This window comes from Marmota monax, unplaced genomic scaffold (assembly GCF_021218885.2).
Source record: "Marmota monax isolate L192 unplaced genomic scaffold, Marmota_monax_Labrador192_F-V1.1 WCK01_AAM20220418_F8-fsc00004, whole genome shotgun sequence".
In the NCBI taxonomy this organism is placed as follows: Eukaryota; Metazoa; Chordata; class Mammalia; order Rodentia; family Sciuridae; genus Marmota; species Marmota monax.
In genome coordinates this window covers 30,212,610-30,229,124 of record NW_026692881.1, presented here as the reverse complement: position 1 = coordinate 30,229,124, position 16,515 = coordinate 30,212,610, and the positions used below count along the sequence as shown (strand labels likewise).

General features: G+C 40.2%; 1 protein-coding gene across 3 annotated transcripts in view; it reads left to right on the top strand.

The window, feature by feature from the left end:
- The window catches only part of Gfra1 (GDNF family receptor alpha 1), a 194,029-nt gene that overhangs the window by 23,244 nt on the left and 154,270 nt on the right, over positions 1–16,515 (top strand). The window lies entirely within an intron of this gene.

The following is a 16,515-nucleotide window of genomic DNA, read 5'->3' as shown; positions in this document are numbered from 1 at the left end:
ATGTGGGCACATGTACAGTTGCAGGTGAAGCTCAGGTCTAAAGGTTGTACACAATTTTTGCACCTTAGCTGTGGTGCCTGACATCTTCTTAAAACCATAGGAACTGTTAAAGACTCCCTAAATTGTCACTGAATAATTGATTAATTCTACAGATAAGTTTTGAATACCTTCTCTGGGCCAGGCATGTTGGGGATATAGTGAGGAACAAGCCAGAAAATGCCCTTGCCTGCAAGAAGTCCTACATCTGACTAGGGGGAGACAGATAATAAAAGAACATTTAATGAAGCCAAAAAGAGGAGGGTGGGCATAAAGAATGATGGGGGATGGTACTGTTTGGGTAGAGGAAGCCCTCTTTGGGAGATATCTTGCCCAGTGAAAGGAGAGTGACAAGCCTTATGAAGTCTGGTAAAGGGCCTTGGAGATTGAGGAAACATCCAGTGCCCAGGCTCCAGGGTGGAAAGGGCCCCACGGATTTGAAGATCAAGATGGTAAGTGTGAATGCCATGAGTACAAGAAGGCTGGGGGAGCCAGCCAGGGAACCCAGCTCACAGTTGCAGGGCTGTGGAGACCAGGATGAGCAGTTTGGGTTTGGGTCCAAGTGTGATGAGAAGCTCTTGGAGGTACTAGAGGGTTCTGAGGAGGATCTTTTCTGATTATAATTATAATTTAGAAGAAGCTCTAGATGAACAAGAGCAGAGGCAGAAAAAGAGGTTGTTGCAGACTGAGCTCCAGAGTTGATGGGCACGCACCCTTGGGTTAGTGATGTCCAGCTAGTCCACTCAAGGCATCTCAGGATGTACTCGTGGAATGGTGACAAAAGTGAGAGAAGTCGGGGAAGACTTGTAAGAGGTGTTGGCTTTTATCTGGAGAGTGATGTTGCCATTTGCCAAGGTGGGGAGGAAGACAAGGGCAGTTGCTTTTGCTTCAGAAGATGTAGACTTAGAGTTCCATTCTACACATAGGAACTCCAAAATGCCTTTGCTCATCTGAGAGTCTCTGCTTTCCAGAATCCCGTGTTTGTGGAGCTGTTGTCCATCCTGTCCCCATCGTAGCTTTTACTGAACACATTTTCCATGAATAATATTTCATTCTTATGGGGCATTGATGTCATTTTGTTGCTTTTGAAGTTACTATTAATGCTGTAGTAATTTTTTACTTTGGACTCTCTGTAAATATAGCGGGGGGGATTACTGGGTTATGAGATATACACATTTTTTGGTAACAGCTTTATTGAGATATAATTCACATATATGCAAAGACATGCACATTTTCACTTTGGTTTTAAATTCTTTAAATCAGTTTTAAGTAGTCATCAAATCTTTCAGTTTACTAAAATGTTAACCAATTTCTTTGCCTCCCACTCTGGATTGAGTGTTTTTTTTTTTTTTTTTTTTTGATGCATTCCTTCTAATAGTTATTTCAAGTATCCATGAATAGTAATCACAGTATTTTTTTCTTTTTTCTTCTGTTTCTTCTAATGATGAGATTGCTTTCTCTCTCTCTCTCTCTCTCTCTCTCTCCCTCCCTCCCTCCCTCCCTCTCTCTCTCTCTCTTTTGGAAAGTTTTAGATCTACGGAAAAATTGAGTAGAAAGGACAGAGTTCCATGTATGCTCTGCTCTGCTTTTGCTATCATTAATGGCTTGCTTTAGTGAGCTACATGTTACAGTTAATGAGTCAATATTAATACATTATTAAGTGAAGTCTGTAGTTTACATTAATGTTCTTGCTTTATGTTATACAGTTCTAGGGGTTTTGACAAAACTCTACCATTATCATACAGAATAATGCCACAGCCTGAAAAATCTCACCTCTTCACTGAGCCTCTGGCAACCACTAATCTTCTTACTGTCTTCATGGGTTTGCCATTTCCAGAATGTGGTATAGTTGGAATCATGCAATCTTGTAGACTGGTTTCTTTTGCTTAGCTATATACATTAAGATTTCTTTCTTTATTGCTTGACAGTTCACTTCTTTAAATCACTGAACAATTGTTATACTATGTGACTGTTCTACAGTTTATCTATTCTCTTGTCGAAGGACCACTTTCTTCCAGTTCTATTTTCAGTGTTGAAAGATTATGAATGAAACTATCAACATTGTGTTTAGGTTTTGTGAATAGACCTAAATTTTCAACTCAGTTGAGTAAATACCTACAGAGTGACTGCTGGATTGTATTGTAAGTCTGTTTAGCATGGAAAAACTGCCAAACTGTCTTCCAAATTGGCTGTGCCATTTTACATTTCTACCAACCATGAATGAGAGTTCCTGGTGTTCTGCATCCTCAACAGCATTTGGTATTGTCAGGTTTTTGGATGGTAGTCATTCTCATAGATAGATGTACGGTGGCACCTCATTGCTGCTTTATTTTACTTTGCAATTCCCTGATGGTATAGTATTGAACATCTTCTTATGTGTTTACTTCCCATGTCTATGTCTATTTTGGTGAGATGTCTTTTCATACCTTTTATCCCTTTTAAGAATTGAGTTGTTTTCTTATGGTTAAGTTTTTCAGATATTTCAACCTGTGTCTGTTTGTGATTAAAAATGTCTTTATTTATTCTTTTTTTAAAAAAGAATTTTTTAAAATATATATATCTATATTTTAGTTTTATGTGGAAACAATATCTTTATTTTATTTTTCTGTGGTGCTGAGGATTGAACCCAGTGCCTCATGCATGCTAGATGAGCACTCTACCCCTGAGCCACAACCCCAGCCCTTTATTTACTCTTTATTCTTAAATAATAATTTATTTTAGTATAGTATTCTAGTTTGATAGTTATTTTTTTCAGCATTTTAACCATATCCCAATGCCAGCTGGCATATGTTGTAGTAGATGCAAAGTCTGTTGTCAGTCTAATGATTGTTTGTGCTATCTTCCTATTTTTCTTTCTTCCTAATACTTTGTTTCCCTACTGTTTTTAATTCCCTGGTTCACTGATATATTTAGGCAAAGTTTTGTTTTTAATTTCTCCTGTTTGACATTAGGTATTACTTTTTTTCCTATGTGACTACTTCTGTTTTTGGTTAGTTTAGAAAAATTCTATGGTTTTCACTTCTAATGCTTGTCTAGTTTCATAATTCTCTTTCTAACTTCTGTCAGACACAACTTATTCTTTCCTCACTGGTCATAACTTTAGATTCACATTTTCTATTTCTTTATTTCTCTGGTGTACATTTTGGGTCAGGCATCCAGGTCTGTCTTTCAAGTTATTAACTCTCTTCTGTGTTCCATTGAATCCATGTGGAGTTTTTATAGCAACTGTATATTTAGAGTGGAATTCCTATATATTTAAACAAAATAGAATTCTTTAAAATTTTTTTTAAATTGTAGTTGGACATAATGCCTTTTATTTTATTTATATATGATGCTGAGGATTGAACCCAGTGCCCCGCACATGCTAGGTGAGCGTTCTACCACTGAGCCACAACCCCAGCCCTCCAAATAAAATTCTTTTTGATGAGATGTGTTCTTTTGGCTTTCTATTTCTTCTCTATCTCATTGAATATATCTATTTCAAAGTCTTCTTTCATATGGAGCTGTTGTCAAATTTTTTCTTTTGTTGCTCCTGTGGTCTCTGTCATGATTGTTTGGTGGTATGTTTTGGTATTTCAACTGTAAGCAACAGTGACTTTCCCTGGGAGTCCTACACAGATTCTTAAAGGCAACCTTATGGGTTAATCTGTGTTTTCTTGTCTGGGTCTTTGAGGTTTCATGAATGCATACCCATTTCATGAGTGCATCCTCATTTTTAAGTGAATTCCTCACATCATGGAGGAATGTCCTTGGGACTCCGCTCTTAGTGATTCATATTTCTTTTTGGATCTTGACCCGAGATTAGTGAGTAGAGACACTCTGGGATTCTTTTCAAGATGTGCATCTTCTGGGCCTCTGGTTTTCATGTAGGGAGCTTGGTGAGAGTTTCCTGGGTAGAGTCTGTCACTGTGGCAGCTGCTCTTGCGTGGCCCTGTCAGAGCTATTCTCAAGATGGGATGCCCATTGGAACCATCTGAGAGCTCTGGTATCCTGAGACATGGACCTTCCCCTAGAGATATTTTAATGTACATGATTATAATGTACATTCTGGGATAAAAATTGTTGCCTCAGTAGGCAGGTGCCCAGTTCTCCCAGTTTTTTATTTGCTTTCAAAATTCTTTTTTGTTAGTTATGTTACATTTAGTTTTTTTTTTTTCAGTTTATTTTTTCTTTTTCTTTTCAAGGAGGGAGGAGTATCTATATATATAGACATATATATGCATCATTTCGGGTTATCATCCCCATCAGAAATGAGAAGTACCAAATTTTAAGCAGCATGCATAGATAAAATGATTTCCACAGAAGTTTTCTAGCAGCCTCCCTGGGTTATTGAATTCTTCAGTGGTTTTTAATTTCTCTGCAAAAGATAACTCTTTTTCCAGTGCCCTCCCCCCGTCATTCCTTTCAGCATGGGTGCTTATCAAATATCTTTAATTAAAATGAATTTATAGTGTGGGGCTGGATTTGAATTAGTGGCATTCTCTGCTCTTTTGTGATACAAATATTTGAATATATTCTGTAGCTGGAGAATATATTCCAAAATATGTGAAATTTGGGGGAATCATAAATGTACTAAGATTTTAAATGCCATATCAGTAATGATAGAAATATGTTTTGGGGGGATAAAGTAGATCATTAAAACATCAAGGTGAAAAGGAGTGATATTTAGAAGAGAGGTAGTTTTTCTAGCTGACTTAAGAAGACATTAGGGGGCTGGGGATGTGGCTCAAGCGGTAGCGCGCTTGCCTGGCATGCGTGCAGCCCGGGTTCGATCCTCAGCACCACATACAAACAAAGATGTTGTGTCCGCCAAAAACTAAATAATAAATATTAAAAATTCTCTCTCTCTCTCCCTCCTCTCTCTCTCTCTCTCTTTAAAAAAAAAAGAAGACATTAGATGAGTGTGTTAATTTGCTTGACTGCAGTAATCATTCCACTTTATGTGTAGCAACACACAATGTTGTATATCATAAGTACATATAGTTAAAAAGGAAGAAAAGATATTTGATGTAAATGTGATTTCTGAAGTGAAAAGGGACAGTTTTTGAAAGAAATCTGAAAAGCAGACATGAGTTCAACCCCTAATGCCAAAATAAATAAGTAAATAAATTTATTTTTTTAAATATGTTTGGTTGTAGATGGACACAATACCTTTATTTATTTACCTTTATGTGGTGTTGAGGACCAAACCCAGTGCCTCACCCATACTAGGTGAGTGCTTTACCACTGAGCCACAACCCCAGCCTTAAAGTAAATGTTAAAAAAAAAAAAAAAAAAGAATTCTGTTGGTTAACTCTTCTCAAAATCAAAGCAGGGCAGCTTCAAGGAAATGTTTTACTGTGTAAGGCTTAGTTTGGGGGCTCTAACTGTCATTACCTGCTTCAATGACTTTTTATAGGGGGTTGAGTTTAAAAGGAATTAGCTCTGTTTATAGCCCCATTTTCAAAATATGCTTGCAAAACTTTAGACTTGACTCTGGTCTGTGCTGGGCTACATCTGCATATAATTGTAACCATAGACACTTGTGTCTCTTAAGAATGTGCATCTGCAAATAATTGTACTTCCAGTTGCCAACAAACAGGATGGGTTTTAGGCTGTGCCTCAGCGAGAATAGTGGAAAGATGAAGCAATTATCTGGATAATTCAAGCCAAAAAAATAAGAATCCCCCATATTATATCTTCGATTTTCTGGATATTTCAGTTGGGGGGATGTTTTGATTAAAATCATCTGGGTAATTGCTTGAGTTTTCCACTTCACTCTGTTGGTGTAAACACAGCTGTTGTATGATTGACAACTTTAAAAAAAATTCTCCCTTTTTGGAAATAACCATTTTGGAAGAGCACAACTCTTGCTTTGGGATTGTGGACTTCAGATCACTTTTTGGCTATATTGCTCCCTGCTTTCCAGTGAGAATGGCTGGGTAGCAAGTTATTACTTGTATTGTGAGTGTTGAAGAAACTTCTTTCGGGAAACTAGTGATATTTCTAGCTCATCTCTAGAGTAAATGGGGCAGTAGTCCAGCCATTGCTACCCAATCTTGCAGATACAGTTTCCACCTGTGCCTAAAAATCATGAGTAGCATGGCAAATACTTCCATGTTTAGAAAAATATCCAATTTGACTATCCCATCAGTTCCAGATGGTACCTGTTCCTGATGAATCTCTGTGTAGTGCCAAAGTGGAATCTCAGCCAATGCATTTTAATTCCATTCTCAAAATCATCTGCATCCTGTGGCAGTAAGGATTAATACTTATTGAACTGCATTTTGGATCAGCTGTGGTGCTAATGGAGTGAAGGGGGACAACCCAGAGTCACTCAGCTGGAGGCTTGGGACACCCTGCATTCTGCACCAGAATGAAGAACTGTGAAATTGTGTGGTTGAGATTTGTTTTGACAGATTTGGTCCTCCAAGGCCCCTCTGTTTTCTCAGTCTCTTCCAGGCAATTTGAAATGCTCACAGGATAGCTGGAGGAAAGCACTGGGGCCATGAACCTCTTGGTGACAGGTTCTTGGAAAGGTGTGAGGTGGTTTTCTCCCTCTGTTGTTGATTTGAAAAGTTGTTTAGGTTCTTCTGGCAAAAGACATCTTCACGTTGATATATGAGAGTATTGTTTTGCAAAAAAAATTCCTTTTTAGAAATCTCATAAATTTAGAGATTTTACATTGTCTATTGTGTGAAAATAGGTATATCTTAACTAAGGGCTTATTTTTGAGGATTGTGTGTCATTTTGCCAATCTGTTAAGCACTTTAGCACAGTAATTGAGAGCTCAAGGTCTGGAGCAGATGGTTGGTTTCAGATCCCAGCTCCACAAGTCTTAGATGGTCATCTTATCCTCCCTAAACCTTGGGTTCATTATCTGTCAAATGGGAAGATCTTAGTTGTGACAGGTTTATCGTCTTGAAGATCAAAATGCATACTGTCATCCCTGAACACAGTGATCTTGCTAAGGCTAGCTGGCATTTATTTGGTCCTTTTAGCCTGCATACATTTGTTGAGAGTCTGCTGGGTGCCAGGCAGGATGGGGTGTGCCGGGTTGCAGAGGTGCATAAGGCTAGTGTCCCTCCTGCATAAAGCAGTGTGGGTGGTGGGTACAGCTTAGGAAAGCTTCTGCTGGTTAACCTCGGTGCCCTATGGTGAGGGGAAGTGGAGAGTGCAGGGGTTCCACGGACATAATCCCTTCTAGTTTTCCCCACATTCTTGAAGGCCTTCTTTTCACTCTGTTTGCATGTTCTATTAGATGGCCCTGAAGGATGTGGGTTCAAAACGATTGATTTACCTTTCAGATTGTTTTCTTTTTTAAATAAATGGTGGGACTCAAACCCTTGAAGGAATGAATTCCATCTGTAGAAAAAGTGTGGTTTTGTTACAGTGGGTGAGAAATAAAACAGTCATTGGGTGCCAGAGGATTTCATCTGGATTTTTGCCATGTGGGGAGGTGGGTGGGCGCTTTCTGACCTGCAGGAAGGGGGATGCAAGGAGGAAGTGGAACAACAGGGCGGCGTATCGGGGGTCTCTTCTCCCACCAAGAACCCCAGTAGAGGGGCTGGGGTTTAGTGGTAGAGCACTTGCCTAGCACGTGCGAGGCCCTGGGTTCGATCCTCAGCACCACATAAAAATAAATAAATAAAGGTATTGTGTTCGACTACAACTAAAATAATAATAATAAAAAAGAACCCCAGTAGAGGAGCAGTTTGGTCATGAAGGGAAGAAAGGGTGGGTGCCTTGGGTCCGCTGAGGAGAAACAGTGGGAGCTTTGTCCTAAAGATTGAAGATTATAGAGCTGCTTCCTAAAACTCAGAAGTCCCTTGAAAACTGGTGGCCTGACAAACAAGAGGCAAGATTTTAGTATGTGATGGTTTCCCATTTTTTTTTAAATAAAATATCATAGGGAAATTGGACAACCCTGCTTGCCAAAGTCTTTTTCCTCCTCTCTGAAGTGTGGTGATTTCCTGGATCTAGTTAAGCTCTGACGACCACGTTGTGACCTTTCAGTTCGATGACCCTCAATTCCTGTAACCAGGAGCCATTTAACAGGGCTGTATTGTACAACGAGTTCAAAATGGCTTTGATAGTTTGGCTCAGAATTTAATTCTTCAAAAACTTTGGTAAATCCCGGGAGACTTGGCTGTCAGTTTAAGGCTTTTGTTGTTGCTGTTAGATTTTTTCCCCCAAAACCCAAGTATAAGTTATCTTTTAATGAAGATCAGCAACCTTCTTTTGTTGAAGATGATACTTGTCTATTGCAAGACAAATAATAACTTTAATTATTCTGGTGGCATGGGAAACTACTTTTTAAAAAGAATTTCATTCTAAATGTATGACAGCCTAAATTAGTATTTAGGAAGTACTGAAAGGAATTCATCGTTAAGTTACATTTTTATCTTCCACCCTATCACGTTTGCTTTCTTTAATTGAATGTTATTATTTTGGACCTCATAATATTTGCTGTGGGTAAAATAACAATAACTCATTAGATTCACTGCCTGAGATCAATAACAAAATTTCCATTATTTATTTTCCCAAAAGACCTTTAGACACTGCACTTGCAGCTTAGTAGAAAGGAAAGGGATTTTATAATGATTTACTTTAAAAAGATTTTCACCTCTGATATATATCTGCCAAAACCCCACTAGAATTGCACTATGGTAATAATAATTATAAAACAAAAATGCCAAGCAATTATTCCATCGTGATCTGCATCTTGACTATGCATGAAACCTGAGAAATACAAGGCATGGAAAGCCTACAGTGTTTAGACACAGGTTTGTTTGGACAGAATTTATCAAAATGATGTGGTAGGAACATCCACAAATATAAATATTTTTAATGGAAAATCCACCAATGAAGATGAGCATTTTTTTTTTGGTGATTGTCCAACCGACATCTCTCTCTCCCTTTTGTCTCTGGCCACCTTGATAAAATGCATTTTCTAATTTGCATTTAATTTGTTAACATATCTGACACGGACCATATTGTGACTACTTGGAGATTTCCATTCTGCATATTTCAGTGTGAGCCCAGTGGAAGGAACTGGAAAACAAGCATATAAGCTTTAGAAGCTTCTCACTTGAGAGGAATTGCAGATCCTAATTTTGTAGCTAGCAACTGAGCTTTCAGTATGGGTAAAAATTATTGATTTTTTTCTTTTTGGTATTGTAGTCTTTAAAGGGAATGGCCATTTGTTTTGTATGTCAATAGTTGAAACTTAAATGTAGAGAAAGAGATTTAAATATTCTGTCTCAGAAAATCCGTAACATCCCATAGATTTTTAGGATAAATGAATCAGATTCGAATCATTGTGGAGAACATTATTCCTTCATTGAGCAGATTACAACCAATTAAGTCGTAATTCTGAGCCCTTGTTAAATAAATCATCTTATTCTCCATCATGAAGGCAAAGTGTCAGAGGAAAGACAGGTGTGCTTTTTCTGATCAGTCACCAGCTTGCCAGAAATTCCACGTGTGTATGGAACATACACAGAGAGCGTGGACAGGAATGGTCTATGTCACATGTGTAAATATCAGTGACAGGCACTTTGGCCGGCAGGCGTTCCGTGTCTTTGGAGGGCTTGAAGGCTAAGGTCAGATGATGAAGTTTGCCTTGTTCTTCCAACACTTACAATCCAGATGAAGTAAACGTTTCAGATACCTTGCGAGGTCACCGGGAGGTTACCTTGCAGGCTGCCTTCCCTAGAGCCTGCCACGTTGAGGGACGTGGCTTTCCTGTTGTCAAACGCTGCTGCATTCAGGCAGCTGCTCACAAAAGAGCCTGCGAAGAGATCCGCTGGGTTTGCGTGCACTTCACATTGTATATAATTCCGGTGTTGAATTTATTGGAAGACTGAGCCTAATGTAAAACACAGTGTGAAAACGAGGCTCCATGTGTCAGCTTTATGGCACATTTGGAAGGAGTTGAAGGTTTTCAGGATGTGTGCCTTGTTGAAGAAAATCGGCGCCGTGAGCCGGAGAGTGAGGAGAGAAGGTTGGCCGCCTAATCTGCACTGATGCTCAGATGTGGCCGTGCAGTGCCTGGGGATGGAGGCCCAGGTGTTGTTTACCCCCAGGAGCCCCTTTTCCCCTCTCCTCTGTGACCTTGTTGTGCAGAGCTTTGGGGCTTTTGGCCAGCAAAGGGGAAGCTTGCATTCATTCTAGGATGTCCTTTATCTAGGAGTTGGTTACCATTAAATGTATGCCTGGGGATCAGGCAATGTTTTGCAGGAGGTTGAATGGCTGAAAAAGTCCTTGTTCTACTATTTTGCTAATAAGGAGAGGTGGATGCATGAGAATGTAGATATCAAGAGAGGGACAAAGGAAAACAACTAACATGTGAAGGGTGGGGGAAATAAAGAACAAAGTTTCTCTTCTTGCTTTATTTTTATTTTGTTTGCTACTGGCTTGTTGCTTCATAGACCCTTGAATATCTATCTCTGTGTAACAGGCCTTGTGTCAGATGGTAAACACAGCAGTTTGCTTAAGAGCTTAGGTTGGAACCTAACCAATTGCAGCTTGAGAGTCCTTCCTCTGCTTTGAATGTGTGAGATGACTTTGGACAAGCCACTTACCTCTCAGAGCCTTAGTTTTCTCATATGTAAAATATAATAACAGAAACATAAATATGTTTACCTATAGGCATGGTTAAATCTTTTATGGTTCAGCCAATGGAGTGGAATACTATACAGCTATAAAAACATGAGATAGCTCTCTATGTGATGATCTCCAGCAAAGGGCAGAGCAGTTTGTATAATATAATATAGTATGCATAAAGAAACTCTAGATGGATACCTAAGACACTGATTTTAAAAATATAGGTGAATGAGGTGTGGGAACTTGGGGCCTAAAAGTGGAAGGGAAACATTTCATTCTGTATCTTTTTGTTTTTGAACCCTATAAATATGTTACCTGTTTTAAAATAATAATAGGATAGCTTTGAAAACTTGTTGGATTTGCAAGGGATTCAGTGAGATAAGGTACCTGCAGTTCTTATTTCCAAGATTTGGTCAAAAGGAGTACTCAAGTTGTTTTTCCTAGTGTTATTGTGGTGGTGGATTTGAAACAAAGTTGCATAGAAGAAGGAAACATTTCCTGTTGTGTGCAGAAGGCAGAAGATTGCTGGGTATAAACAATGTGGGAAGAGGGGAAGGTATAAACTGTCACAGGATCACAAAGGAGGCTGTGTGACCACTTTACACCTTCTGACTTATTTTCCTTTTTCACCTCCCTTCTTGCCTAATAAATGTGTTCTTCAGTGCTGACAGTCGTTCCTTTAATCCTAACTGTGTCCCCTCCCTTGTGTGGGAGACATGGAGTGAATTCAATTTGTATATGTATTGAGGATTTCTTCTTCTTTTTTTTTTTTTTTTAATTAGTTGCCAGCTTTTTGTCATTTTTTTTATTTCTGGGTCTGTTTTTTCTGATTCCCTGCCCCGGAAGGCAGGGCCCATATTAATTTAGATTTTCTTCACAGTGATCTTTCGTGATTTGGTAATTTTTGTAAACATGAGACAGCATGCATTTTTCTTCTTTTGTATCTGAAAAGTACTGGCAACCCCCCTTTGGGGACATGGAGGGGAAATTTTCCATCACAGGCACCTTTTCTACTGAAAGAGACTCCTTGTTTCCTGTTCTGTGGCTCCTGGCAAAGACCTTGACTTCAGGGCCTCTCATAAGTGATTGGGCAGAGCAGAGTTGGCAGAGGGCACAAGGGGTGCCCTGTGAGTCCACCTTTGGGCACCACGGGTTGGGGTTGTTATCCTCAGAGGGCACCAGGGGGCGCCCACACTCACCGCCAGCTGGTTAAGTATAACAAATGCCCAAGCAGAGGTAGATTCTGATCAAAACAGATGTGGCTTTTGCTGCTCCCATCTCTGGGACTCCTCCCTTGTCCCTGATCTGAAGAGCAGAGTGACAGATCTCACAGAGGTAGGCCGTGTCGTAGCTTGCTAGGACTACCATGAAGGTACTGTGAGTAGGTGGATGGTCAGACAGTAGCAATGTACTTCTCTCAGCTGAGGAGGGTGGGAAGTCCAAGAGCACAGTGCTGGCAAGGCAGCTCTCATTCTGCTGCCTCTTCTCTGGACTTGAAGGTGGCCGCCATCTTGCTGTGTGCTCACATGACCTCCTCATTGTGTGGGCTTCAGAAACTGAGAGAGCAGACAAGCTCTCTGTTGGCTCTTCTTATTAGGGCACTGATCCCATCCTTAAGGGCCCACCCTCATGAATTCAACCCTAATTATCTCCCCAAGGCTGCATCTCCAAGTACTGTCACATTAGAGGATAAGGCTTCAACATGTGACTTGTAGTGGGGAACATGAACGTCCAGCCCATAACAGGTGAGATGGATGTTTGTCAGTCCTGCAGGGGGACAGGTGTTGGGGTGAATTATGGTGGCCTTCCCTTCTTATGCATTGTGGCAAAGCCACAGGCAAGGTCTTCCTGGGGGATGACGTGTCCCTGTGCTCAGGGGTATAGGTGGCCCTTGGTTTAGGACTCCAATAAGATGTTTTAATAGCCAATCAGATGTCAGTATCATTTTATTCATGTTGGGGAAAGAGCGATCATGCACCCTGAGATTGATTTCTTATAAAAAGAAACTTGTAGATCATAAGAAGAAACCTAAACAGCTGGAGACCCTTTGGCTAACTAGGCTTTTGGACAAGCCACAGTGGCTGTTTTAGTGACACATAATCTTCCCTTTGCCTGGCCTTGGCAAACAAGCTCCAGGGCTGTCATTTTAGTTTGATTCTGCTCTCTTTCTTTCTTTCTTCTTTCTTTCTTTCTTTTTTAATTTATATATGACAGCAGAATGCATTACAGTTCTTATTACATAAATAGAGCACAATTTTTCATATCTCTGGTTGTATACATAGTATACTCACACCAATTCATGTCTTCATACCTGTCTTCATACCTGTACTTTGGATAATAATAATCATCACATTCCACCATCATAAATTACCCCATGCCCCCTCCCTTCCCCTCCCACCCTTCTGCCCTATCTAGAGTTCATCTATTCCTCCCATGCTCCCTCTCCCGGTCTCACTATGAATCAGCCTCCTTATATCAAAGAAAACATTTGGCATTTGGTTTTTTGGAGATTGGCTAACTTCACTTAGCATTATCTTTTCTAACTCCATCCATTTACCTGCAAATACCATGATTTTATTCTCTTTTATTGCTGAGATTTCATCTCAGTTCAGTCAGAATGGCAGCTATTATGCATACAAACAACAATAAGTGTTGGTGAGGATGCGGGAAAAAAGGTACACTCATACACTTCTGGTGAGACTGTAAATTGGTGCAGCCTGTATGGAAAGCAGTTTGGAGATTTCTTGGAAAATTGGGAACCACCATTTGACCCAGCTATCCCTCTCCTCGGTCTTTACCCAAAGGACTTAAAAACAGCATACTACAGGGAAATAGCCACATCAATGTTTATAGCAGCACAATTCACAATAGCTAAACTGTGGAACTAACCTTTTTTTTAATTCAATGAATGAATTAAAAAAATGTGGCATACATACACAAAGGTATCTGCTTTTTGAGAGAGGTAGGGACAACCCCAACTTGGTGGATCTGCTGCTCAAATCGAGTTTCCTAGTTCTATCCCACCTCTGTGATATAGGCCTAATTTCACCCCAGGGCTCTAGGCAGTGGCTCTGAGTAGTATATTTTTGTGAGTATGTAATAGAACTTATATTACACAGTATTTGTTCATGGTGGAGGGACATCAGGAGGCCGCGTGTACTGTACAGGGCCACTAAGTCATACGGAGGCCAGAGATGGGTTTTACAGACATGCATTTACAAGGGGTTTGCTAAATTAGACCCCTGAATGGACCTCCCTAGAGTGAGCGCCCTTTGCTGTGTCGCCTGAGTTAAGCTATGCACTGTGGATTCAGAAACACCTGTCCCAAGTAAGACAGCCTGACTGGTGTTGGGATTCAAGCCCTGCCTCCCACAGTCTCTGCAACTATTTCTTTTTTATGCTGGTCCCTTTATTTCACTAGGTCCCTGAGATGCCATCCAGTTAGGAGTAGGTTTGACCTGAGAATTGAACAGGTTCTCATAGCTGGAAGCTCTTCCAGGGACTTGCGAAGTTTTACTGGAGGGGACAAAATGGCAACTGGGTGTAGGCATTTTCCTCAAAAGGGAATGAGAAAAATGACAGTTGGGTAGTCTGAGCTCTGGCTTAGCACAGAAAGCCCACATTTATCAGGATTGTAAATACAAGTATGGTCTGCCTTCTCCAAAGAGAAGAGAGATTTAAAATGCTCATTCAACCCAAGGGCTGAAGAGCAGGACAAGAGGAGCCATATCCAAAAATGAATCGATACACAGCTGCCCGTTCCTCACACCCACTGCAAGGAACATCGATTACAGTAAATGACAGAGTCTTCCCACAAGCCATGTTCAGTGTAGTCCAAGGAAAACAATTCCTTTTTTCCCCTTTTATGTTAAGATGGGCCTTGGTACACAATTTGTGTTGGGGGAAAATGGAAAATCAAGTTTGTGTGTTTAAAAAAAAAAAAAACAACAACAACCAAGCAGAGTGTTTTAAATCCCTCAATTTTAAAAGAGTAAACAAGTTGGGCAGAACAAATGCCCTTGATAAGGGAAGACGCTGATAGATTGGGAGCAACTGATGGATCTTGGAACAGGAATTGGTGACAAGGGGAGTAGCCAACTCCATCTTCAGGGAACTTCTGGTCTAAAAGGGGAGAGTGTCATATAGGGAGGGCAGAAAACTGTGGATTCTTCAAGTGAGGGGACCTGAATCTGAGCTGTAACAGTGTCTGCCCAGGGTGTCTGTGGCAGGGAATCACTAACTGGGCAGCTCTGAGGTGCTGGGAATTAATGATGGAAATCTCTCAGGTGGGGAAGCATTTTATTTTAATATGCTTACACACTTCCAAGTGTACTCAGAAAGTTGACTAACTCATTTAAAAACAATCGTAACTTTTAAATGACAAGAGGGATCTAATGATGGCTTGGTACAGTTCCTGTTTTAGTCCTGAACTTAAAACAACTTGTTCTTTGGACTGAACTAGCAATCTTTAAAGTCAGAGATCTTGGTAGCCCTTGCAAAGTATTCCCTAAGCAGAACACCACTTGAAGAGCCTCCCAGCAGTGATCTCTGAAGGGGCTTATCAAAGATGGGACCTCAGTCTGGTGACAGCACTCAGCTGGAGACCCTGGGAAGATCTGAAGCTTTGGCACCCTGGGATTGGACATTGTCACATAACCCTCCTGATTACTTTTTAACACCTTTGAGGAGTTTAATGATTAAAATGTGTTCCACTTCAGAAAACTTCAGAACAAGCTGTAAAAAGTAATTTGCAATCCTCCTTTTCTCTATATCTATGCCGAATGTGGTGTTTAATTACTCTATAATAGCTTTTTGTTCTGGTGATTCGTTACAAAAATAGACAAGTCCTTTATCATCATTAAACACCAGGATTAGTATTTTTTTAAAGGAATCACTTAAGTATCTTAAAAGGTTTGGAGAAAAATGGCAGAGAACTCTTTTCCCCCCCAGGTATGAAATTTTCAATATAATGCCTTGATATTTACAATAAATGGATTCATTCAAATGGTGTATATTTAAAGAGAAGTCAAGGCACTAAAATACTCATCTCTTTAAATCACCCAACAGCTATTTAAGACAAGCTCCTGGAGGGCTGCCAGATTTCATTCTGTAATGTATATTCCCTGGGAGGATGAAATCGCGGCGTCTTTGCTCACATTATTTCTGAACAGTATGTAATATGTTTTAATTTTTAACCTGTTTATTTTAGCATGTTCCAGAGTCCAGCCATCCAGAGTTGGGTAGTTTGACAGGACAGGACAGGACAGGACAAGACAGCCCTGTTCCCTGAAACTCTCACTGGTTTGGGTTGTCAGGTTCTTCCATAGAGAGAAGAGAAAGGAGCCATTGAGAAAGGAGTCCCTAGGTTGTGTCTCCTCTCTTTCTATCCTTTCTGTCCTCGCCACACTGGGCTCCCAGTGATAACATCCATTGGTCCACTGGAGACCTGGCCACATTTTAAGGAGATTCCTCTGGAATAGTCGCCTTTGCAGAAGGAAGGGCTGATGATTCACAACCTGGTTAGATTCGTTTAAAATAAGCCTGTGTGCTGAGGTCTTGATTTAGGTGTTGTGGAAATATGAAGTAATGCCTGTCACAGGGCATTAGCTTTTATATTGTAGTTAGAATTTAAATTTATGGGTGTATTACAACAGATTATTTTTCTTCACTAAGTAGGTGAGTTGGGAAAAGGTTGGCAGCTGTTTTTAGTTAAGATGAAAGAGAAAGGTCTAGAATTTGGGAAAGGGAAAAAGGGAACACTTGTGATCGCTGGGAAAGGAAAGCAGTATTTAGTCAGAAGAGGAAGCCTCACCCGGATTTGCCCAACACACACACCTTTAAAACCTGCTTTATATCAATTATATAATTTGAATCCACAGTGAGATACAAATC